This window comes from Phocoena phocoena, chromosome 2, assembly GCF_963924675.1.
Source record: "Phocoena phocoena chromosome 2, mPhoPho1.1, whole genome shotgun sequence".
In the NCBI taxonomy this organism is placed as follows: domain Eukaryota; kingdom Metazoa; phylum Chordata; class Mammalia; order Artiodactyla; family Phocoenidae; genus Phocoena; species Phocoena phocoena.
Window position 1 is genome coordinate 139,767,150 of NC_089220.1, and position 26,541 is coordinate 139,793,690.

General features: G+C 51.3%; 1 pseudogene; it reads right to left on the reverse strand.

Moving 5' to 3' along the window:
- Positions 1-1,173: 1,173 nt before the first annotated feature.
- Positions 1,174-24,951, reverse strand: LOC136118529 (uncharacterized; annotated as a pseudogene).
- Between the last annotated feature and the right edge of the window lie 1,590 nt (positions 24,952-26,541).

Here is a 26,541-nt window from a genome sequence, read left to right on the forward strand (position 1 = left end):
GGTGCCTGGAACATGGTTGTGGGCCTGACATGTTTGTTTGAGCCTTAGTATCTGGCCTGTGTCCAAGGCAAAGTCCCCAGTCCTCTCAGACAGGAGCAGCCAGGCTCAGTCCAAGGGACAAGACTTGCTTTAGGCCGGTCCCCACTCTGGGCAGGTTATCTCTGCTCTCTTGGCCTCAGATGCCTGATGCATCCATAAGGAAGCTGACCTGTGGCTTAACTTGGTTGAGCCTCAGTTTCTTCATCCATTAAATGGGGATAATAATACCTCTCCTGCTGAGAGGTCACATGCATGGGATGAACTAATTCTATAAAATGTTTGGCATGAGGCCCTGCACACAACAGGTCCTCAGGGAGGGCAGCTAGGATTACCTGAAGACTTTTCCAGCTCTAAGAGCCCAGCCTGTGACCCACCCATACCTTCCTGCAGGAAACTGTCCATCTCACACTGGCTCTGTAGTCACCAGAACTCAAATACCTTGGCCAACCTTGGAGGGTGAGAAAATTGGTTTCTCCTGAATTTGGGGAAGGGCAAGAGGGATGAGGAACAGCCCAGAAGTTCCGAAACAGTAGCCCCCAGCGCCCACGTCCTGTGGCCTCCTTTGTGTGTTAGTGGGGGGAGCTATGGACAGAGGCCCCTCCCACTCATGGAGGGAATTCCCTGTGTGGCCGGGGACTTGGTGGGTAAATCAGCAAATCTCCTGCTTGGAAACACGTTCTGGAAAGGAGTGCCCACCTCTGGCTTCCTAAGGACCATTCCTGGGGACCACCGCTCTCTGTGCTCACCACATCACACGGGTGATGCTGGGGAAGGGGACATTGGTGGAACTGGGTGGGAGGAGGAAGAGTTGGCATTGACTGATCTATAGTGTTTTAAAACAAAAATCATATAGTTTTAAAATTTTAAATGGAGCTGGTAATAAGATAGTATGTAAAACGAAGCTTGTATACACACACACACACACACACACACACACACACACACACACACGGAAAAAAAAGAAGGAAATATGCCAACAGGCTGAGAATGGTTGTCCTAGGTGACCGGCTGGAGGCTGGATTTTTACTTCTTTGTGCCTTTCAAACTTTCGACAGTGAGCACGATTTGGATTTGCTTTTATCATCAGAATAGCGACAACAAAACCCACTATCTTTAAACAAAGGTACACAAAGCCTAGGGTTTGGGCTCCAGCTGTGAGCAGAGGGCCGACTTCCTGACCTGCTCCCCGAGGTGGTGACCCTCAGGCTGGGGGGGGGGGCGGGTCAACCCCCGGGAATGGTGAGGTCTGGTTCTCTGTCCCTCAGGCCTGGAGGGGGGAGGGGACACACACGTCCTCCCCAGACTGCTCCATCCCCCAGTCCTGAAGGCAGCACGTGTCCTGCCAGCCATGTTGCTGGCCCGCTGGCAGGGCTGGGCTGTGGCTTTGGCCACAGGGGGCTGCTGACTCCCTGCCTGCTGGGAACTGGGCCAGCGGACGGACGTGGTGACTGGCAGCAGTGACGTTTCCCCCACTTCCTTTCACCTGTCCTGCTGCGTCTGCTGCTGAATCAGGATCCCTTTGGGGACAGACGGTGGGATGTGGCATGACACAGCAGGATGTGGCGGGACGCTCTGGGCGGCCCTCCCGAGGGCAAGGCAGGCTTCAAAGAGAAACAAGATGCTGCGAGGAAAACCAGTGCACAAGAAGAGAAACTCTGTGTCCCCACTTGCGTGCACCTCCTGGTCCTGTGGTTGGTTTTTTGCAGTCTCTTCTTGGCCATGAGGCCTGGCAGGGTCCCAGGGGCTCTGGTCTCAGAGGGCCTCATCTGCAGTCTCTGGGCCCTCGGGGGACCCCAACATTTGCTTGTGCCTTCTTTTTTTAAAAAAATTTATTTATTTTTGGCTGCGTTGGGTCTTCTTTGCTGCACGCGGGCTTTCTCTAGTTGCAGAGCGCTTTGTTGCGATGCACAGGATTCTCATTGTGGTGGCTTTTCTTGTCGCAGAGCACAGGCTCTAGGTGCATGGGCTGCAGTAGCTGCATGTGGCTCGCGGGCTCTAGAGTGCAGGCTCGGTAGTTGTGGTGCACGGGCTTAGTTGCTCCACAGCATGTGGGATCTTCCCGGACCAGGACTACGAACCCATGTTCCCTGCGTTGGCAGGAGGATTCTTAACCACTGCACCACCAGGGAAGTCCCTTGCTTGTGCATTGACCTGAGCACTTACCCATGCGCCTTGCAGCAGCCTCTGTCTGTGCCGTGGGCTGGCCGACCTGCCCGCATTCCCCACCCTTCCTTCTTCATTGCCCCTGCGATAGAGACCAGAAGAGCCTCAGAGTTTTTCAAAGGGGGATGCTTTTGGCATTGGGGGGAACAATGCTTCTTGTAAAACTCTCCCCTGCCTTGCAGATGTCCAATCACTGTGGCAACCTGAAATGTCCCCACACATTTCCATAGGTCCCGTCGGGGTGAGAACCACTGAGCTGATGCTCCAGCCCTCACCCTCACTCAGGTGGGTGGTTCACGTGCCTCCACTCCGGACAATGAGTTCAAGGGCAGGTCTTCAGGGTGAAGAATTTTTTTGTTTGTTTGTTTTTTTAATTGAGGTAGAGTTGATTTACAATATTGTGTTAGTTTCAGGTGTACAGCAAAGTGATTCAATTATATATATATATATATTTTTCAGATTCTTTTCCACTGTAGGTTATTACAAGATACTGAATACAGTTCCCTGTGTTATATAGTAAATCCTGTTGTTTATCTATTTTATATATAGTGCTATGTATATGTTAATCCCTTACACCTAATTTATCCCTCCCCTCCCCTGAGCTTTTCTAAGAGAAGGGACAAAAATCCTCTGTCTGAGCTCCCCAACCAACACCAGCAACCATATACATCTGGGCTTTTCCAGATGAGAGGAACAGAGTCGCCATTTTGCCAAAACCACTGAACATTGGGGTCCTCAGTTACCTACAGCCAAACGCATTGCTAACTGCTACAAGTGGAGAAACAGAGGCACAGAGAGGTCAAGTCATTCACCCAGGTTCTCTTTCCTGGTGAGCAGTGGAGGCGGGATTCATACCCAGACATTCTGGGTCCAGTGGCCCCACCCTAACTACTGAGCTAGGCTGACTCTGAGCCCTGCAGAAGGCTTAGCCTAATTCCACGTGTAGATGCCTGAGTGCATCTTTCTTCCCCTGAGGAGAGGGTTCATTCCTGTCATCAGATTCTCAAAGGGTCCATAATATGAATAAGAAACCTCCTTCTTTTGTTTGTTTATTTTTGTGCCACTCATTTTCCAGGTAACAAAGGTAAACTCCAAGAAGGGAAATGACTTGCCATGTTGGGGACCAAGCTGAGATGGTAAGTGGGCCTCACCTGCAATTCTGTGCCTTTTCTATTGCCCCCCACCGCATCCATCCCTTCCTCCCAGCCCTTATGGCCCCACCTCACAAAGGCCTGGACTGGGTGCAGTAGCCTCCTCATTGGCCTCCCTGCCTCTTGTTCTCCACTTTGCACATGGCCTGAGAGGCTCCTATTCAAGGCCTGCTGTAAATCTGCCCCAACTCAGCTCTAAATACTAGCGTTTTCCTATATCTACTGTCTAAAAATGGCCACAGAAATAATTCTGGTCCCACATGGTCTTCTAAAAGCTTGCTGCTCCCTCTCCATTTCTCCTCTCCTTGAGATTGAGCAGGATTTAGTAGCTGCTTTTTTTTTTTTTTTTAAGTAAATTTATTTATTTATTTTTGGCTGTGTTGGGTCTTCGTTGCTGCGCGCGGACTTTCTCTAGTTGCGGTAAGTGGGGGCTACTCTTTGTTGCAGTGCGCTGGCTTCTCACCACGGTGGCTTTTGTTGCGGAGCACAGGCTCTAGGCACGCGGGCTTCAGTAGTTGCAGCACGTGGGCTCAGTAGTTGTGGCGCACGGGCTTAGTTGCTCCGCGGCATGTGGGATCTTCCCAGACCAGGGCTCGAACCCGTGTTCCCTGCATTGGCAGGCGGATTCTTAACCACTGCACCACCAGGGAAGTCCTAGTAGCTGCTTTGATGAAGAAAATGCAGTGGAAGTGATGCAGTGTGGCCTTCAAGGCTAGGTCACAAAAAGTGGTAAGTCTTCTGCCCCCCTCTCTCTATTTCTCCCTCTTGAACTTTGACCCCATCAGCCACGTTGTGAGGAAGCCCAGGACACACAGCAGGGCCTCATGTAGAAGTTCCAGCCAGTGCCCAGCTAAGATCTCTGCTGATCCGTCTCCAGCATCAATCACCCCATGGGAACGAAGGTGCCTTCAGGGTTGCAGCCCTTTGCTTTCAAGTCCTCCAGCTGAGGCTCCAGATGCTGTGGAGCAGACACAAGCTGGCCCCTCGGAGCCCTGTCCAAATTCTTGGCTCACAGAATCTGTGAGCCTAGTGAAAAATGTATCACTCCCTCGAATAGGAGACCACTAAGGGTTTGGACTTGGAGTTGAGGGGAGCTGTAGATGCTTCTGAACAGGGGAGCTGTGTGACTATGGTGCTGGGCTAAGAAAGCCTCTGAGGCCACGTGCAGAGTGGAGAACAAGATGCAGGGGGGCTACTGCACTGGTCCAGCCCTTTGTGAGGTGGGACCATTGGATGGGGAGGAGGGGACAGGGGGCAGAAGAGAAAGAGCTCAGAATTGCAGGTGAGGCCCACTTACCATCTCAGCTTGGTCCCCAAAGTGGCAGGCAAGTCATTTCCCTTCTTGGAGCTTACCTTTATTACTTGTAAAGTGAGTGAGACAAAAAAAAAAAAAAAAAAAGAAAGGTTTTTTTTCCTCCCATTTCTTCACATGTAAATTCTCCCCAGTGCTCAAGGCCCAGCCTGTGTCTCACCTCCCCACGGTCAGCCCCTTCAGGTGGGCTCTCTCTCCTCCCGAAGGCTCTGGTTTTGCTCCCACCTCTCATGTCTTGCCTTGAACACATGTCCTGTTTGCTGTATCTAATTGATAATTCACTTCTATTTTGCTTACTTTAATTGCCAGGCCATTTCCACTGCATGACTGTCTCTTACTTTGATGATGTTTCCTATTTCCCTCCCGGGGCACTCAGATGAGAGCTTCTGTAGAGTCTGTACTTGGGGGAGGAAAGGCTAGGTCATGGATATGCTTGCCTTCAACCTGGCAAGATACCACATCATGCCCCTGTCAAGTGGCCTTATCTGTTCCTCCACCAGCCGTGGGGGCCACATTGGGTAGCGCCAGTTTTGTTTTGTTTTAATTTTTGCCAATTTGATGGGTGAGACATAATATCTCATTGTTGTTTTAATTTACATTTCTCTGATACCAGCAAGGTAGAGCCTCTTTTCTCATATGATTATTGGCCATACATACGGGTTTCTTTTCCTAGGAGGTATTTGTTCACAACTTCTGCTGAATTTTCTGTTGGGTTGGTTGTCTTCTTGATTTGCAGAAGTCCTTTATATATTCTGGAAACCAATCTCCTGCTGGTCGTATGTATTGCAAGTATCTCCTCCCAGATTGTGGCATATCTTTCAATCTTGTTTATGGTATTTTTTGTTGAACTGAAGATCTGAATGTTAATGTCATCAAACTCATTATATTTTCCTTCACAGCTGATGCTTTTTGCACCTATGATATTCTTCCCTACCAAAAAGCACAGGGAAGCTCTCCGAGTTGCTGGTTGCATCCTATTTCTTGGCGTGGGTGCAGAGTACAAAGCTGGGTTCACTTTGTGAAATTTTATGGAGCTGCACACTTATAATGTGCACTTTTAAAATGCATATTCTAATTAACAAAAAGTTTGTTTAAAAAAGAAATCCTTCCTTACCCTGAGGTCATAAAAATATTCTCCTAGATTTTCTTCTAAATGTGTTAAAAATTTTGTTATTCACAAGTAAGCCTGGAATCCACCTGGAGTTGTGTGTGTGGTGTTAGTTGGGGATCTAATTTTACTTTTTCCATATGGATCACCACTTGTCCCAACACCATTTATAAAAGTCTGTCTTTTCCCCACTGGTTGGTGATGCCTCCCCATCATATAGCAAGTTCTCGTTTATGCACAGTTCCACCCCTGGGCCTTTCTTCTCTTCTTCTGTTCATTTTATCTCTTTATAGCCTGATGCTGAAGGTGGTCTGCTTAATTTCCTTAAAAGGTTTTTTAAAAAAATAAATTTATTTATTTATTTTTGGCTGCGTTGGGTCTTCACTGCTGCGCACAGGGCTTCTCTAATTGCAGCAAGAAGGGGCTACTCTTCTTTGTGGTGCACGGGCTTCTCACTGCAGTGGCTTCTCTTGCTGTGGAGCATGGGCTCTAGGCACGCAGGCTTCAGTAGTTGTGGCTCACAGGCTCTAGAGCGCAGGCTCAGTAGTTGTGGCGCAGGGGCTTAGTTGCTCTGCCACATGTGGGATCTTCCCGGGCCAGGGCTTGAACCCGTGTCCCCTGCATTGGCAGGCGGATTCTTAACCACTGCGCCACCAGGGAAGTCCCAAAAGTTTTAATATTTAGTAGGACACAGTGAAGGACTTGAAGACAGGAAATGGTGGAGTCAGAATGACGCTGTGTCGAGGTCACTTTGATGATTGAAGAAATGGATTTTAGAGGCCAAGGCAAAGGGTCAAGAGTCCAGCTGGTGGCTGCTGCAGTATCCAAGCCAGAGGGGAGCAGCATGGCCGAGGCGTGGGCTGATGTTGGATGTGTAATGGATGTAAAGCAGACAGGATTTGCTGATGGATCAGAAAAATTGGGGATCAAAGATGACTCCTTTTTTTTTTGGCCAAAGTAGCTGGTGGTGCCATTTGCTGAGATGGGAAGGTCTGGGGTGAAGCTGACAGGTGGGCCCTTAGAAAGTGCCTGACGAATGAATGAATGAATGAATGAGTGGGGGTTGGTGGGGGGAGTGAGCCGGCAGGGCCGCCCCACCTCCTGCAGCCCTTCCATCTGATGCCTTAGGGAGGATTAAGCACCATCCTCCTAGTTTAACACCATTAGTTGTTTCAGCATCGCTGATCGGGAGGAACATCTTCCCTGTCCGTGCGATGGCACCTCCCCACCCCCACCCTGGCTCAGAGCAGGGCCCCCAGATTCATGGTCCCAGGACACTGGCCTCCAGACTCACAGGAGGCGTGAGGCACCTGGGGAGGACTGAGCAGGCCGCTGAGGCTGCAGGACCAGCTTTGTTACTCAACTCCCTCCTCAGTAAAGGAAGTGGCCTGGGTGAGTCTCCATGTCATTTGAGGGTGGGGGGGTGGGCGGGGCCTCTGCTATCAGCCAGGGTGAAGGAAGGAGCCCCTGGCACGTGGGCATGAAGGAGGCCCTGCCACCACTGTGGAGAAGCTTATAGCCTCAGAGGCCCTGCCTGTGTGTGGGGCCTCAGACCAGGGCGGGTTTTTTTGCTCTGTTTACAGCCTGCTTCTGGCTCATCATCCCCGGCTATTATGAAAACACCTTTAGTCCATAAAACGTGGAAAATTGCGTCTGAGCACTCAAGCTGAGTCATTTTTCTGAGCAAGCCTTCAGTCGGGGCAGTGTTTTGGGTGGGGTGGGGCTCTGTGTAGGTCTGCGTTTAGCCTGTGGGCAGCCCCACGTGGCCTGGCCAGCCGGCCAGCTCGAGGCCCAGGGTGCAGGCTTCGTTCTTAAAATCAAGAACGATTTTAAGCCTCTTGTGTGTGTTGAGAGTGAAGCCCTGACACCAGGATGGCTGAAGAGCAGGGAGGGACCCCTGGGTTCTCAAGTCGCCAGATAAAAATGGGGGCGTGTTGGGCCGGGGTGGGGGGAAAGATGAGGAAGAGAAAGGGCAGAGAGTGTCTCAGCTGGGGGTGGGGAGGAAGGCCAGGCTCAGCCTGTGTCCTTCGCTGCCCGTGCACCCGGGAGCCCTTGGCTTGAGCACTGTCCATCCCACCACAACCCTGGCCAGGGGTGACCTTCACACTGGGGCCCGGCATGACTCTTGGCTGTAAGGGAAGGAGGGACAAGGGTGGGAGAGGAGAAACCAGTCTTTCTTAAGCAACTACTTCACGCCAAGCCCTTGGCTAAGCTTGTTCTTAGGGCCTCGCGCCTGGTCCAAGAATGCTGGATGCTTGCCGGCTGCAAGGCCTTGGGCCAGTGACTTCACCTCCTAAATGTTCTGTCCTCATCTGCCTCATCTTCCTCATCTGGCCTCAGGCTTGTTGTGAGGATCAAGTGAGATGATGCAAAGGCACAGTCAATAAATGGCCCTTCATGTTTTTATAAACAGTAATGATATGGTTCACATTTATTGAGTACACCCTGTACCAGGCTCTATGCTAAGTGTTTTCCTCACAGTAACTGACTTGATCCCCCCCAGCAACTCTCTGAAGTAAGTTTAGTCCCATTTTATAGCTGAAAACACTGAGGTGCAGAGACATTAACTTGTCCAAGGCCACAGGAACACTAACGCTGGAGCCAGAATTCTGACCCAGGGGATAATAATTTATGTATTATTAAATACATCAAGTCAGTTGGATTAAATTGGTGTTTCTCAATGTGAATTCTCCAGAACCTTTGCCTTTGCTCCATTTAAAAACTTTGCTTCACCATCCGATAAGCATGTACAATGCTGGAACATTGCATTCTCCTTCTGAGAGATTCATAGGTCACTCTGATATATCAAAGGCTCTCAGATGTGCTGTGATGAAAAGGGAAAAAGCAAAGAAGCTGTTTATGTTTAACTCAGCATTTCCAAGCTTGTCTGCTCTCAGAGCCTGATTTCTGAGATGCCCTTAATAAGATGAAGCTGGAGACATACACATTTTCACGAGGCACTGCTGACCTTCAACTGCTGCGTCACAGGTCTTTTACTGTCTTATGGGGGCACCCTGTGGACCACCCTGGTTTAAGGACCCTGTATTGTTCCTTTGTTCTCTCATTCATTCATTCAACAAATGTCTCTTGAGTTCTCACAGGCACAATGACAGGTAGAGAAGATGCAACTTCTATTTATTTATTTATTTTCGGCTGCACTGCGAGGCATGCAGGATCTTAGTTTCCCAACCAGGGACTGAACCCATGTCCCCTTCAGTGGAAGCACAGAGTCTTAACCACTGGACTGCCAGGGAAGTCCCAAGAAGATGCAACTTCTTTTTTAAGAATCTCATAGTCTGACGGAGGAGACAGTGTGATCAGAAGTTGGAGGGACTGGGGGGCTGAGTGGATGGCACCTACCCCGCCTGGAGCCAGGGAGGGCATCCTTGAGGAGGCGTGGCCTCAAGCAGGTCAGGTGAAGGACGTTGGGTGGTCAAGGCTGAAGGCGAGTCTTTGTACAATCTGTGGAAAAGCTCTGCAGTATCTCAACTTGCAGGACATTCCTGGGATTATCGGATTCCAGTCTATGAAGGCTATTTTACAACTCTGCAAATTGCAGGTAACTGATAGTGATTCAAACTAATTCCTGTTTACGCTGTAGATTCTGAACCAACCTGTAGAACAGACTGACTTCCCCTCCTCAGTATTGCCTCTGTGTCCACATTCATTTCAATAGTCCTGATCAATAAATGTGTCTGTTCTTCACATTCTCTTTTGAACTGATTATAATACCTCTCTTATTGATTTAGGAGTATAATACACTCTTTTTTTTTTGTGGTACGTGGGCCTCTCATTGTTGTGGCCTCTCCCGTTGCGGAGCACAGGCTCCGGACGCACAGGCTCAGCAGCCATGGCTCACGGGCCCAGCCGCTCTGCGGCATGTGGGATCTTCCTGGACCAGGGCACGAACCCGTGTCCCCTGCATCGGCAGGTGGACTCTCAACCACTGCGCCATCATGGAAGCCCATAATACACTCTTTAACACCTGTTCATTTTTATATATGTGTGACAGTCACGATTCTACCTCTTTCTAAAAGGACAGTAGCAGGAGGCTCCCCAGGCAGAGGGACACACAAGCAAAGGCCCGGAGGCTTGCCCTCAGCACCCGGCAGTGAGCAGCGGGTGGGATGACCCAGATCCTCACCAGAGCAGACGGTCAGGAGTTGCCGAAATGGGCTGGTTTTTCAGCCTCCACTTACGAAGGGTGGAGGCAGCTGGAGTAAAACGAAAACATGCTAGTTGCCAGGCATCGATGTGTATGGAAACTGGGGATTGCGCAGCTCTGTGTCACCTCCTGATTAGTGTGTCTGCAGGGGAGTTGAATGCACTTCTGCAGTGGGATCCATTGCATCTTCTGACACCGCCATTGAAGCAGTCTTTCCTCATCAGCGGTCAGGGAGCAGACAATCGGCATGGCCACTCTGTTTAATGAGCTCGCCCTGGCGCACAGACGCAGGGAAAACTTACTAAGAACAGAAGTCAGCAGGGACACCTGAAGCCTTGTGTCTGAAACCAGGCTTGTTAGAATCCCCAATCCTAGGCACCAGAGCCCTTAAGTTAATTAGCTACAAAAATTCCTGAAATGCACAAAAGAAGGTGAAAGAAACTGGACTCTCTATCTAGGAATGTCATATAATATATGTACCATTTGAAGGCAGCTGGCTTGGGCTCCTCCAGCCTCGCCCCAAGTGACCTCAGGCTCTGGGGGAAGGATTTCTTCATTTCTCTTCCTCCTCTCTTGTTAATTTGTTGCTGGTAGCTCTGGCTGAAGTGCTGATGGAACCCCCCTTTCCTGTCCTCCCCAGGGTGGGTCCTGTTTGGGGGCCCTCGGCCAGGCACGGCTTTGTCCCCATTCCCTGCCGGTGTGCCGCTGTCAGGGTGTTCAGTGGGGCACAGCACTGGGCATCTGTGATGTGCCAGGCTCTGTGCTGGGTACCCATGACCCAGACCCACTCTGCTGTCACAGGGCTCACTACCATGCTGAAGGGTCAGGGCTGTGGGCACAGGGGAGGCCCCATTGGATGCTCCTGCATCAGTGAGGGACCCCGTGTAGGCAGCTGAGGGGCCAGAGCTGGCAAAGGGGGAGGAAATGGCCATCCAGTCTCAGTACCTGCCCAGACTGGCTTCTGAGCTCACGTAGACACTCTGGACAGACTCCCAGGAATGCAGGGAATGGGGCTGAGGGACTGGGGCGATGGCTGGACCCATTTCCCTGGGACTGGGTGGTCACCGCGCCTTCCCTGAACCCCTCAGGCCTTCTGCATGGGTGGGGCCCCTACATCCCCTTCTTCCCTGGCAGGCAGCCCAGCAGGAACCTCTCTGCTCCCCAAGCTCTGCTTTCTTGTTTGAGTTGCATAACAATCTGCCCAGACCAGCTCTGTACCTTGTGCACCCAAGACTGCAGCCCAGCACTGACCTTTGGCTAAAAAACCCAACTAGCCAACCAAACAGACCTCTGGCATAGGGAAAGGCTATTGGTGGTTCTGGGCAGTCTTTCTGGGCAACTGGCTCTTGGGGACTGGCTGGACCTGGAGTGAGCTTGGGTGAGTCCCAGTGAGGGGTCCTCCTGGAAACTATGTCCTCCTGGTGAGAGGCCCAGCATCCCACCTGTGGGGCCTGCCTGGAGAATTTATCCTACACACACACACACACACACTCATGCAAAGGGATGTCATCACAAGGGTAGTCATCACAGCACTGTTGTCTTAGCAAGACTAGAAATAACCTATGTATCCAACAGTGGGGGAGGGGGATAAGGGATTCTGGGCGTCCCCTCAGTGGAGTGCTGCAAGCCCGGAAAAAGAACGAGAGTCCCTGGAGTGTGCTCACAGGGGAGGGGGCAGCTCCTCTGTGCCCATCCCTCAGAGGCTGCCATAAACCCTGCAGCCGGGGCTCCCATGTCCCTCAGAGGCCCCCTCCCCATGCAGCCTCACTCAGCGCCCTCTGCATCACACTGCTCTGTCCCTGCTGGGTACTGGGGCTGGGGCAGAAAGGTGAGCTGGAAGACCTCAGAGCCAGGTGGGCTGCCAATCCCAGCTGCGTGGCCTACAGCAACCCATTCGCTGCTTTTTTGCCTCAGTCTCCCCATCTGTAAAATGGGGATAATTTACCTACCTCGCAGGTGAGGTGAGCACCTGGTACACAGAGTAGGTGTCCGACAGAGCGGAATGTGACTTTCAAGTTCTGCCCAGTGGGAACTGTGGGCGTGCAGATCAGAGGCCAGGTGGGTTCAGGAAGGTGGGGGAGCCGTGGGCAGGGAGGAGCAGGGGCTCAGGCTGCGGCCTTGCCTGTCACACGCTCTGTGTGCGCCCACGGCAGACGAGGGGAAGAGTTCATGCCACTGTTTCCTGAGGGAGGAGAAGGCACATCAGGGGACACAAGGTGACAGCCCCAGCCCTCACCCCGCCCCCCCCAGCCCCTGCCTGTATGGAGATTCACCTGGCACTGCTGGGGTGGTGGTGACCTCAATTCACCCACGGGTGCTGGGGGCTTGCCGCAGAGCTGCGTTTGCTCAGTGAGCTCGCTACGTGAATAGAGAAAACGATTCGAGGGAACTTCTGGGGGAGCTGGTGGATACTGTGTGGGGTGATGCTTCCCAGGGTTCTAAGGGGCACAGGGTATGCTGAGCTGGAAGGCACGGGGGTCTGAGAAGGAAGTTCCCACTGGGCCTGGAGGCCGGGGACCCAGCCCTGCCCGGGGTCCTCCATGGTGTCTGAGGGTGTCCGACCCCCTGGACCCACAGACCCTCAGTGGGCTCTGTAGGTAATCTCTTTCCCCTCAGGAAAGCTGGACGTTTTTTCTCAATTAAACTCTTCATCACTTTTCTTTTGTTACTGACTTGATGATTTCCCCCTTTCACTTCCCCTCCTCCTTTAAGCTTATATCTCATTGTTATTCTTTTAATAAGCTTTAAAATAAGAAATACATGTTATCTTTTTTATATCTTTCAAGGACCCCATGAAGAAGATTTACAATGTCCTTATTAAAAAGAAACAAAAAGGGCTTCCCTGGTGGCCCAGTGGATAAGAATCTGCCTGCCAACGCAGGGGACATGGATTCAATCCCTGGCCGGGGAAGATCCCACATGCCGCGGAGCAACTAAGCCCGTGCACCACAAGTACTGAGTCTGTGCTCTAGAGCCCGTGAGCCACAACTACTGAGCCCGCATGCCTAGAGCCCGTGCTCTGCAACAAGAGAAGCCACTGCAATGAGAAGCCCATGCACCGCAACAGAGAGTAGCCCCCGCTCGCTGCAACTAGAGAAAGCCTGTGCGCAGCAACAAAGACCCAATGCAGCCAAAAATAAAACAAACAAATAAATAAATTTATAAAACAAACAAACAAAAAGGGACTTCCCTTGTGGTCCAGTGGTTAAGACCTTGCACTTCCACTGCAGGTGGTGCAGGTTCTATCCCTGGTTGGGGAACTAAGATCCCACATGCCTCCACACAGAGCGGCCAAAAAAAAAAAAACCAACCGAAAAAACAAACATACAATGTCTTTATTTTTTGGATGAGGAAATAGTCAGCGAGGACAAGGGACCTGGCTGAGATCACCCTACTGGTAAGAGGCCAAGGCCCAGTCTCACTCACATGCCTTCCTGGCTCCCCGACACCAGGCCCCGGCTGGCACTGGGCCATAGAGCTGAGCAGAGCTGGCTGGCCCACGGGGGCCGGGGCAGTTCACAGCCCACAGAAGCGGGCAGGGGCCTGACCTGTGGGTTTGGGAGGTATGTCAGGGAGGCCTCCAGAGGAGGGGGTCTTGGGATCTAGGGGTGAGGGAAGGAGGGTAGGAAGGGGATTCTGGTGGAGGAAAAAGCATGTGCAAAGGCCAGGTGGTGTGGGGAAGGCAAACTTAGGCCAGGGTGGCTAGAATGAGGGTGCAAATGGAGAAGGATGGGGTCAGGGCTGCACTCAAGAGGTGGGAGTGGGAGGTGAGGGTAGTGGAGTCAGATGGGGCTCGGTGCCCCCAAGGCTACAGGGAGGAGAACCCTGGCTGGGCACGTCCCAGATACTTACCAAGGCTGGGCCGGGCCCTCAGCTGCCTGGGTCCAGGGCCAGCTAGAATGGGCATCTTGTCTCACAGGCTTAGGATCCCAGGACAGGGACAGGAAACTCTGGCCGAGGGGCCAGGAGACAAGCTCAATGGTTCTTCCAGCCGAGACGCGCTGTAGATCCTGGAAACCAACTCCCCTCTTCAGCTCTTCCCAGGATTTAGGTGCCCAGGTCGGGATCTGCAGAGACTCTGGGTCCTCATGCTGCCTCCCTAAAAACCTTATTTACATTAAAGTGTTAATGACTCATACAGCGTAAAATATAGTGGTTCTCAACTCCGGCTATTCAGAAGAATCATCTGAGGTGTGTGTGAAGGTAATGACCATTGTTTATATCAAAATGACACATGCTCATTCTCAGACAAAACAAAACAAGCAATCTAGAAAAGTACAAAGAAGGAAGCCATAAATCCCTCCATTAGAATGCCAACTTCCTGAGCACAGGATTTTTATCTCTTCTGTTCTCTGCTGTATTCTCAGCTCCCAGAACTTTCTGGCACAGAGTAGATGCTTAATACAGCCCATCATTTACTGTTAACATTTGGTGAACGTCATATGTACACAGAGAACTTTGGAGAGACAACAAGGTACAGGTAGAAAGTAAGGTAAATAGGTGGAAATAATTTTTAAAAATGGGATTGTACCACATGTGCTATATTTTAAACTACTTAATTTTAATTGAGTTTAACAGAAAGAAAGTGAAAAAAATTGCTGAATCTTAAATAAATTTTTACTTTCCACAGAGATATTAGTTCATAATGAATGTCTCTAACAGTAAGAAAAAAATTATGAAACTCATTAAGAGATTGGAGTCTTGGGGAAAAAGAATAAACCCTTCACTTTGGGCAGGCTCAGTATTTCTTGGGATGAAAAAGATGATCACTTCCTGTATACATCCTCCCTCCTCACACGCTACAGTTCCTGATTTTGATGCTAATATTTTCACTTTGTCAAGGTTTATAACACATACTCTGTTTGGCAACTATAATTCTCCTAGTATTTCGTCTTAGTCCTGTACTTAAATAGCTTCCATTCCATTTTTTAAGCTCACTGTGCCCCTGAGTTTTGCACTCGGAGTCATTTCTTGGCTGAATCAGGAAAATCTGTGAAGGACTTTGAATGAGACCAACAACAAAAAAGACTGGTGGGTGTCCTGCATTTAGGGACTCATGCCATTCATTGTCTTTGAGCAAATCTAAGTTGTAGAAAACCTAGAGTAGGGCTTGTCCATCAGAAATGCAAATGGATTTTGTCCAGTGGAATACAACTGACTGCTGTCTGTGGCCATTCATCAGTTTTACACGTATATGTAAATTCATTTCAGTATTTCTTATCTGCCTATATATGTGTGTGTTGTTCCAATTTTCCTTTGAATCAATTGGAAAATATTACTTGTTCCCTAATTACTTAATGAGTCTAATAAAGATTTTGACATGTGTTCATTTTATATTGTCTGAGAGTCATGATTTTATCTTTGAAAAATGGACACTTTTTTTTTTTGGCTGTGCTGTGTGGCTTGCGGGATTTTAGTTCCCCAACCAGGGACTGAACCTGGGGCCATGGCAGTGAAAGTGCCGAATCCTAGCCACTGGACCGCCAGGGAACTCCCCAAAACGAACACTTTTAATGGTTACCTAGATTTCACGGCTGAGTATGTTTTTTTTTTTTTTCTTCAAAAAAAGGCTCAAGGGTGCTATTTTTCTCGACCCTTTCCATGTTGTCTACGAATCCAAACAACCTCACTGGGTGTCAAATTCTTAGTTTCCCCCTTTCCATACCACTTCGAACACTCAGCTCCCTTGTCTTCTGGTCCTGAATGTTGCTGTGGAAAAATCTGAGGCTGTCAACCAAAACAAAAAAAAAAAAACAAAAAAACCCCAACCCTCACAAGGCTACAAATAAGGAAAGAGTTTATTTGGGGTCTTAAGGATTTTAAGTCAGGAGACACAGACTTGGGTAAAACCAAAAAAGTGTTCCAGGGGAGAGGAAGAGTCAGGGGCTTGTAAAGGCAAAAGCCACGAGGCTGTACTGACGCAAGAAAGGAAATATTTGTCCTTAAGGGATTGGCTGTCATGAATTATTTGAGGGTAAGGGTCCAATAAGTATCTGGAGTTTCTGGGACATTGGACAGATGTTCTGGATGCCTGTGTTAAGATGAGAAGATTCCATCTGGGAGGAGGCGTGCTTAAGTCACACTCCCTCAGTGGCCTCCGGCTCCATTTTAGAGAGCTCCCTTAGCAATACTGACTCCATTTTTATTTTCTTTTCATGAGGCCAGACTGATTTTTCTCTCCCCTCATTGTTGACTTGGTTTTTCCTCATGGGTGCCTGAAGGGTTGTTTTCTTTATCCTTAAAGTCCAGCAACTCCACTGGATTCAGTGTGCTCCCGGTGTCGATCAGTCTGAATCCCTCTTGTACCCTTTCAATCAAAACAGTGGGTTCTCCCTTTGCTTCAGGGAGAGTTTCTGTAAACATTCTTTTGCTTTAGCTGTTGGATAATCTACTTCAGGGACTCCAAGCCCTCTGAGGTGGGAAGGTCTGTGTTCCATAATGATCATCTTCTCTTTAGTTGTTTGAATTTATGTGTCCTCTTTCTCTGAATTCACTGTGACTAGTTCAAGTTTCTCTCTGTGCCATGAATTTGCTTTTCAGACCTGGGCCCTGTGTTGTAACTCCATTTTTAGATGTGCAGTGGTCCTGCTTGGGTCCTTAGTATGTGTCCTTTCCTCTTCAAGCTCTCTTTGCATCTCCTGATGCTATATATATATATTTTAAATTAATTTATTTTTGGCTGCGTTGGGTCTTCGTTGCTGCGCGCGGGCTTTCTCTAGTTGCAGCGAGCGGGGGTTGCTCTTTGTTGTGGTACGCAGGCTTCTCTTGTTGTGGAGCACAGGTTCTAGGCACACAGGCTTCAGTAGCTGTGGCTCGCGGGCTCTAGAGTGCAGGCTCAGTAGTTGTGGCGCAAGGGCTTATCTGCTCTACGGCATGTGGGATCTTCCCGGACCAGGGCTCGAACCCGTGTCCCCTGCATTGGCAGGTGGATTCTTAACCACTACGTCACCAGGGAAGCCCCTGATGCTATTTTTTAATCATCTCTCCTCTGTGCTCTTTTTATATCCGACTCATCTTCTCATTAACTTTTCTCTCTCCTGAAGCTATTAGTTTCAGGGAAGCTGCCTTTGATCCTCAGCCCCATCCCCTCCCAGCCGTGCCCTCATAAGATTTCCTTCCCCTTCCTGGCAGTTGGCAGGGTGGCCTTGCGAGTTCTTTTCATCTTGTTCAGTTAATTTAGCAACTCCACCACTTCTCACATGGGAACCAGGCTGCCTTCCCCCAGAAGGACGGTTTCGAGAGCTGTGTTGTTTTTAGTCTGCTTTTTGGGAGCCCAAATGTGCAGGGGCTGGGGGAGACTCCCCACACCGAGGCCACCCTTGCTGGGGGCACAGGTCTTCTGTTTCCTGCCATCCCTCACATACCCTGCACCCCAGACCCCCTCTGCCCAGCCAGTCAGGCCTGTGTCCTGCTCCCATGTCCCAGGCAGCCCAGGATTCGTGAGGACGGAGGGCCCTGGAGGCCACTGCTCTGAAGATTGTCGGCTCATTCTCTTCATAACTTGTCGTTGTTGCTCACTTTGTCAGGTACTGGGGTAGGGAGAGTCTGTGTTCTCCCCTCACTCTGCCTTCTAAAGTCTGAAATCCTCTCCTAGGCAGCCTCTTAACAAATGCAAATCTCCAGGTCCTGCCCACCCAGAGGCCTAGAGGCCCAGAGACTCGGATTCTGTGGGTCTGGGTGGGACCTCTCCCTGCCCATCCCAAGTGATGTGGGTGTACAGGTCAGGGTTGAGGACTGCTGAGTCATTTACCAGGGCCATCTACATTTTTGTCAGATTAAAGGAATGTGTCTCTGATTATGTAAAATCACATGGCTAAGAACATTTCATAGTTTTGTAATGTCCTAGTGGGTGGGCATATTGGATCATTCATTCTATTGGTGAGGATTCTGAGGCCCAGAGAGGGAAGTGACTTGCCCAAGGTCACGTAGCAAGTCAGCAACAGGTTTGAAGAACTGAACAGACAGGTTTGAAGAACTGGAAATTCCAACCCCAGATATGGGGCCTCGGGATCAGGGTAGCCAACCTCAGAGAGCAGGAAGGTCTCTGCCTGTGGCATGAGCAGCTCACTTCCCATCTTGGGGCCTTGAAGAGAATATATGGTTGTGGCCCTTCCCCTGGGGAAATTCGGTCCGGAGCGTCACTGGGGACGGGGGCCAGGCCAGGAGGCACACCACCAATCCAAGCCCTCCCAGGAGGAGTGACCCCACTTCCCCTCATGCCTGCCTCACCCCATTCACCCACTGCCCCATAGCCACGCTCTCATCACCAGGCCAGGACCTGGTCAGGACCTTGGGCCAGCTGGCAGGTTGAGTTGTCCTGGTGAGGAAGCAGCATCAGAATAGGTGGGGAATCTGGGATCAAGGCTAAAGAAGGGTCGGTCAGGCCTTTCTGGGAGGGTCCCCCACCTGCCCAGGGAAGGGGCTGCAGGAGCAGTATGGGCCAGGACAGGGCAGTGCAGCTTGACCCTCCATCAAGAGGATGGGCCAGGGACTTCCCTGGAGGTCCAGTGGTTAAGACTCTGTGCTTCCACTGCAGGGGTGTGGGTTCAATCCCTGTCAGGGAAGATCCTGCATGCCGTGGGACTCGGTCAAAAAAAAAAAAAAGGATGGGCCAGGAGCCTCCGGGCAGCTGGGTCGAGCTCTCAGCGTGTCCTGGGTGTTGTCAGCCCCTGGCCTGTTCTCGTCCTGCCCCACCAGCCTGGTGACATCAGGCAGCCTGAGGAGAATCCCGGGCCCAACATCTGCCTGGTTTCAGGGCTCAGCTGCCTCAGGGACTAGCAGGACCCTCTCACAGGTTGCGGTAAGGGTGGATTCCTGTAAAGGCATGGGAAGCGCGGGCTTCCTGTAATGGAGCTGCTGAGCTCGGAATAGATCCATTCCACAGGGAAACAAGAAATACTTGATTGGAGTATTTTTGTGAGGAGATGGGGAAAAGGAATCTCATCCTTCCCCATAATAAAGCTGCAACTACTTTTCTCTCTGGGCCATTTCTGCTCTTTCCTTGCTAAATGCCCCCTCCACCTCCTCTCCCACCCCCACCTGGATTCCTCTCTGTTGTTCAATCCCAGCCCTCTGTTTGCACAGCTCTTACCAAAACAGGGGGGGCTGACAGTAGCCCCCGAGGGTGTCCCGCTGAGCGTGTGAATGAGGACCGTGGCCACGGCTTGCCCAGCGCTTGCCATGCTCTGGGAAGTCCAGGAAGCGAGCCTGTGGCAGGACCACCCTGACCCCATTAGACACAGGAGCGCCCAGGGAGGAAGTGCCAACTTGGGATTCAGACTCAGGCCACCCAGGCCCCAGCTGCTGCTGCAGCTGACCTTGAACCCATCACAACATGCACGGGCTTCTTGGCTCTACAGCAAGCCCAGGAGGAGACAGGCCAGGTATCTACCACCATCCCACCAAATCCCATTTTTCAGATGAGAAAGCGAGGCTAAGGGAAGCTAAGGGCTCACGTGGCTGATATGCCCCAGAGCCTGCACTCACCCTGTTCTGCAGCTCTTTCGACTGTTTTAGTCTGAGCTGCACCATGGGCTCTGCACACCTCTCCATGCCCGATCCTCCAGCTGTCCCGGCCACCCTGCCGAGCACACCATCTGCTTGGTCTGTGATGGGGCAGCTCCCTTCCTCTTCCCCAAGGCTTGTCTCCCCCACCAGATTGCAGGCAGCTGGTCATTATGGCGAACCGTCATCAGGCTTTTTTGCCTGGTGTTCACAATTCCTAATTTGTTCTCCCCATTTTGCAGTGTCGAGTCCTCTCCTCACTTTGGAGAAGGCTTGGCTCTCAGGTAAGGAGGTGCAGAGCTAGCTCAGTCCTGGGTCTTGGTTTCAGGGAGCCCCTGTGTGCTCCTGGGAGGAGCTGTACTGTCCAGGGAGCCTGCTGAGGCCTTCTTCAGTCTCTCTGAGGCAGGGTCTCTTAACTTTTTAGGGGTGCTGGCCTCTTTGACCATCTGAAGAAAGTCGTGGCCCTCCTCCCAGAAATCTGCACAGACATACAAAAAGAGTACATACAATTTAGAGGTTTATACACCCTCTGACATCCATCCCTGGGTCTTCCAGGGGTTCCTAGAGTCTGTATTGAGACCTCCTATGTTAGGAGGTGCTGTCTGCCAATTTCCAGAACCCAGAATCTGGTTGCTTATGATTAGATAGCTGGATGTGTCCATGCCTGAAGAAAGCTTTTTTTTTTTTTTTGCTTTTTGTAGATTCATTTACTGCTTTAAAGTTTTTAATGGTTCGGCAGTTACAGGAATTTTTTTTTAATCAGAAAGAAAAATATTTACATCTCAAATACAAAAGAAAATTTTAAATTATTCTTGGTTGATCTCTAAAACCCAACCACTTACATGCTCATGATTTTTTTTTACCAACCCACTTTATCTATTCAACATGTGCATCCTGTGTACTTACTAAACATTTACTTGCACTTGTATTTTCTGTGTCAGGTTTATTCTCTCACCCTGGAGAGAGATTTCACATGTTGCTTCCTCTTCTCAATTGCACTGTCAGGATTAAGGCTCATGGCATCAAAAGTTCCTTTGTCAATACAAATATGAAATCCAGACAGCTTCGTGAAAGGATTCAAAAAGTCTTCTTTTTTTATAACTTAAAAAAAAATTAATTAATTAATTAATTTTTGGTTGCATTGGGTCTTCATTGCTGCACGTGGGCTTTTCTCTAGTTGCGGTGAGCGGGGGCTACTCTTCACTGTGGTGTATAGGCTTCTCATTGCAGTGGCTTCTCTTGTTGTGGAGCATGGGCTCTAGGCGCACGGGCTTCAGTAGTTCTGGCACGTGGGTTCAGTAGTTGTGGCTCTCGGGCTCTAGAGCGCAGGCTCAGTAGTTGTGGCACACGGGCTTAGTTGCTCAGCAGCATGTGGGATCTTCCTGGATCAGGGCTCGAACCCGTGTCTCCTGCATTGGCAGGTAGATTCTTAACCACTGAGCCACCAGGGAAGCCCCCAAAAGTCTTCTACGTTCAACATAATGTTAGATAAACCTTCTCTCTCTATAACACTTCCAGAAAGCTGTATTGCAGAAGGAGAGTAATCCATTTCAGAAATATTAGAGAAACCAAATTTTGCCTCCTATTCTTTTAGTGATCTCAAGCCATATTCTTCAAGATCTTCATTTTCTCCCAGTTTCCCTCATTTCCTTCTCTATCAGACCAACAAGGTTAGCCAGTAAAACGCCATTCCCGTTCCAGCATCAAGCACTGATGCATCCAATGGAATCTTGTGTTTCTGCCTCCACCTTATTAGTCAAGCCATAACCAGATTTCTCCTGTATCCCCATACTCTTGGAAAGTTTGCAGCTCTCTCTCATAGACAGACAGCATCCCAATGCTCTCAGGTGCCCAGTGCAGACGGGGTGAAGTCATCCTCTCCAGGACTGCCCTCTCGGGTGGTGGCTTCTTTTTTTGAGAGAGCAATTTCAAAAAAAGGATCAGGTTGAGAATGGCTGAGCTGAGTGAGGACTACACCCAGTTTATTCGCCAGTCAATTTCTGCACATATATATGCAACAGACGACACATGGGGGGGGTCTATGCTACAATAACGAAAGTTCATGTTCAGTGAGTGCCAGGCAGTGTGCTACCTGCTGATCACGCATTATCTCATTAAACCCTCATAACAATCAATCCCACGGGGTTATGCTATTATGATCACTCTCAGGCACAGAGGAGTTAAGTAACTTACTTAAGGTCACACAATAAATGGATTCAGTTGGCCTGTGACCTCAAGCACTCTGACTCCAGAGCCATTTGATAGTCTTCCTTGCTATGAACTGGTGAAACACAGCCCGGGGGTGACTGGCCCCATCCTGTTCTGAGGTTTGGCTTTGGATGTTGTAGGGTCAGGGCAAAGGGACCAGGCTCTAAGTGGATGCTGAAATGACGGTTTTCTGGAAAGCCTCTGTAGCACACTGGTGCCCCAAGCCCCCTATCTCAAATCCCCAGTGGACTGTATCATGAAGTGGCATTTGCCTGGCTTGGCAGGGAGACAGAACTCCACTCTCCAGCAAATTTGGGAGGTCATGTGACCCCACTTGACTCCATAGGCTGGCAAGGACGGGGAAATCTCAACTTACACTCTTTCCAACGCTTTTAAGGTTTCCTTTACCTCCAGTGCTCTCTGCAAAGCGCCTGCGGGAAACAGCGTTCCTGCTTCTGCTTCCCTGTTGCCGACTCTGTTGAAGACGTACTTGGATGCTGGAGGAGCTTTTCTGTGACAACAGACCCCTTCCTGCAAATAGCTCTCACCAAGCAAGGCTGTTCCACCTGCACATTCCTAAACACCCTCTGGAGGCTTCCAGCCCACCCTAAAGGCTCGGCTGACATTGCGGGAAACCAAGGATGAAAGAGGTTGCCTTGCCCAAGGCCCAAAGTTAAGTTCCCAGCAGCTAAGGTTTGTATTCACGCTGAGGGCTGACCCCTGGTGCCCTTTCCTCTGCCCTAGGCAGGTCTCAAAATGTGGGCCCTGGGACTTCCCTGGTGGCGCATTGGTTAAGAATCAGCCTGCCAATGCAGGGAACACGGGTTTGATCCCTGGTCCGGGAAAATCCCACATGCCAAGGAGCAACTAAGCCCGTGCGCCACAACTACTGAGCCTGCGCTCTAGAGCCCTCAAGCCACAACTACTGAGCCCACGTGCCACAACTACTGAAGCCCACGTGCTTAGAGCCCGTGCTCCGCAACAAGAGAAGCCACTGCAATGAGAAGCCCGCACACGGCAAGAAGACCAGCCCCCGCTCGCTGCAACTAGAAAAAGCCCACGCGTAGCAACAAAGACCCAAAGCAGTCAAAAAGAAAAAAAAAGTGTGCCCGGGGTGGCTGGTGGCCTCAGCATCACCAGGGAGCATGTTAGAAATGCAGACCCTTAGGCCCCAGCCCAGATCTTCTGATCCAGAAACTGTTTTACCCAGCCCTCCAGAGATGCTGAACCTTTGAGAACCACTGACCTAGGCTTCTGCCTTCTCAGCTGGGATGAAGCTCTGCACAGGTAGCGATGATTAGTTTGAATTCCAAGTCCTCCATGCATTCTGGTCTTCCCCACACGTGAGTGGACTTCAGAAAATCACTAAATGGGGAAATCGGCCAGCTTTCTGAGAATGAGCAAGACACTAATAATCAAAAGCATCAATGCACACATACAAAAGGAAATCTAAGTGAATACTGAGGCCAACTGGAAGGCAACTTTCACTTGTCTTGGTGAAGCCAACAGAAGCAGTAAGGGGGGAGCCTCCCCACAGGCCTGGCAGTACCAAGTGGGCAGCGGGATTTTAAGATCCAGTGGGCCCCAGGCCCCCGTCCCCAGCCTCCTATCTCATCCTCTCATGGGGAGGGCCGTCTAGGCAGGTGCCTTCATAGCGGCCCCTTCACCCATTCATCCAACACGTTATTAGGCGCCTGCTGTGTGCTAGGTCCTTCCAGCCAGAACCCAGGTCTGGGGCAAAGTGCAGACCTCAGCTAAGGACTGTGGAGGGAGTGGCAGGACTTGTAGGGTGGGGGTCCTTGCAGGCCACCTGGGGCCTCCTTCTCCTTTCCCCCGTGCAGCACCCTCTCCTTGAGCTGGAGCTCCTGCTGTGCTCCCCATTGGCACCTAGGCAGGTGACCCATCACAGGGCACTCGTCCCCTGGAAGTGAGAAGGGTGGCCAGGTGGGGAAGTGTTGCCTTCTGCTCAGGAATGGGCAGGGTGGCCCCAGTGGCGATGGCCAGACCCTGGGGTCCCCAGCCTAGAGGCCACAGGGCCACTCCAGCCTCAGCACCCTGTGCAAGTTCAACTCCACTGACGCCTGCTGGCCTCGTTTGGTCCTGGCCCTGGGCTGGCCCTGGGCTGGCCCTGGGAGGGGGTGCTTGCTCCAGGCCCACAGCCTATTCCTAGTCCACTGGGGGCTCTGACCCCACAGCCCTTCTGGAGCAAAGCTAAACCCCAAGGTGGCCGAGTGGCTCTCCCTTGCTTTATTCTGATTATAAAAATGATAAGAGTTTTTTGTAAAAAGTCAAGCAATTCAGAAAAGTAAAAATCATCTCAATTCTACTACTGTTAATATTTTGGTGAGCAACCCTCTCTGTCTAAACACACACACACACACACACACACAGGTAAAGTGACAAAATCTTTACTAGCCATGTTGTTCTGTAGCCTTTTAAAAAAAATGAGCTGAGCTGTCATTTAAGAGACATACAATGCCGAGTGCTGTGCCTTATGGCATGGCCCTTCCTGCAGCCCACAAGGGACCTGGGGTCCCAGGCTGGGCAGCAGGGTGGCATGGATTTACAGCAAAGGGGTAGGACTCTGTTCGGCTTCTCAAAAACATGCTGTGGATGACTTTCTAGGTCAATAAGCAGAGCATTCATCACATGCTCTTAAATATAAAAAATAAATTAGCACAGAATTGGCATTTTTTTGTGGGGTGTTGGTGTGGTCTTTGCAGATTTACTTGCCAAGCTCGGAGGAGGCAACGTGGGCTGGACAGAACCCTCACGCGCACACGCATGCATACCCCACACATCGCAAGAGATCCTGGGCCCCAGGGGGGCTGCACTGGGGCCTGGACCAGGGGCTCCCAAATTGACCCCTCCGGCAACAAAGCGTCCTCCTACCTGGAAAGGGCCAGGACTGTCGGTCTGCCTGATGTGGGATCGCTGTCTCTCGGAGATGTCTTCAAAGCATGTCAACAGCCCCTGTCCCTGCCCCATGTCCCCTCCTTGGCCAGTGGGATCTGTCGACTCCTGTCACCTTGCTACCCTGAGAGCTGCTACTTCTCTTGCTGGATGAGCAAGAGCCTCCTGCCTGTCTGCTGGCATCCGGCCTCACTCACTCACTCCAATCCTTTTCTGACTCTGGGGTCAGAGTAATTTTTCGAAGGCAAATTGGATCACGTCTCTCTGGCTTCAGAGCCTTCCCTGGGGACAGGTCCCACTCCTCAGCCAGGACCATCTGGGATGGCTTTTCCACCTCCCGCAGCCCGTCCTTAACCCTGGGGAGGTCCCCTCTCAGGCCAAGCTCCATCACACCTCCAGCCTTTACCCCTGCGGTTCCCTGGGGTGTCCTTCTCGTGTTCTGAATTCCTACTCATTCTCCAAGGCTCAAACTTCATTTCCTGTGCCCTCTGGACTGGATTAGGTCTCCCCTGGGGGCTCCCGCAGCACCCCCACACCCCAATGCTGCTTCTCCTCTCCTTCCCCCGGGGTGAGCGATCGCTGTTTCCCTCCCTGACTGTGACCTCGCCGAGTGCCAGGGCCATGCCTGGGTCTCTGTGTTTGGCCCAGCAAACATTTGTGGGACATCTGACCAGAGGTGCTGGCAACCAGCTCGGGCGGCAGGGCCAGCGGCTACGTTTACCGTGCAGATGAGAAGTTGAGGCTCAGAAAGGCCACAGAGCTTGCAAAGGTCACCCAGCGAGTGCGAAGGAAGCAGGACCGCTGGGCTGGGAACCGGGACCAGGCGGTGACAAGTGGATGGCGGTCTCCCGTGGTGGGGCACGTGTGGCCTGCACGTGGTAGGCTCGTGGGGCTGGCGTGGGAGGCCTGCTCTCGCAGTAACTGTCAAACCACGGCCACCGCAGAGGTTGATGCTTCCGTCTTGAGGTTAGCAGGGATCCCTGCTCCCCAGGTCACGAGAGGCTTGGGGGCCCCTTGCTGGGGAGGAAGCTCCAGGGTGCTAGCCGTGAGAGGGACTCTGGCCGCAGGTCTCGTTTCTCAAACACGCCTCCTTCCAGGCTGGGGTTTCAGACCTGTCCCGAGAGCAGTGAAGGTCACCGGGTCTGGATGTCCAGTCACCTGCCCTGTGGAGGGGGACGCAAGGACCTGTGTGCTCTGTTCCCACACAGAGCTGGGCAGGGGCCGAGGCCCGACCTCTGTGGGAGCTTAAGGCTCCTGGCAGAGGCTGAATACGTGGGACCAGGACAGGCCGTGTGTGTGGGACCCACAGGGATAGACAGAGGCCCCCTGAGTAGGCTGAGGGGCCATCCAGGCTACTGATGCTCACCAAACTCTCTGTGGGATGCTGGAACCACGCAGTCAAGCTGTGATGACACCAAAACCCCATCCCCCACACCTGCAGGCAGTAGGGACACGGCCTCAGGCCCTCCTCCCTGGTTGGGAAATGCCTCCCTTCCTCAGAACCACTTGGTTGTGTGGACTCAAGTTCAGGCATCCGGCTAGCCTCTTGTCCTGTCCTCTGTCCTCTGCCCCGCAACCAGAACAGGGGCCCAGCAGCCCACTCTAACCTCTATGGGATTCGGTTTCCTTCTTCCTTCTTCTCTTGCCAACATGGAACATGGGTCTGGCTGAGGAAAGCCGGTCTGGGGGTGGGGAGAACAGGAGAGTGAGTGTTTTTTAAAAGGCAGGAGCTTTCTAAAGGCCAAGGGTACTTGTCTTAGTAGCTCTGGTGGTGTCTGGCACAACTGTGGAAATTGAGCCCTTGACTCCTAGCAAATGGGGGCTGGGCCCATGGCCTGGAGCACCTAGCAGGGGCCGGTAGAGGCTTGGGTCCCCCGAGCACGTCCCACCAGCCTGCTTCTCCAAATCCTGTTTGTGATGCCACGTGCGGGACATGATTTCTGCCTTGAGTCAGAAGTGACTGCTGGAGCCTCCTGGG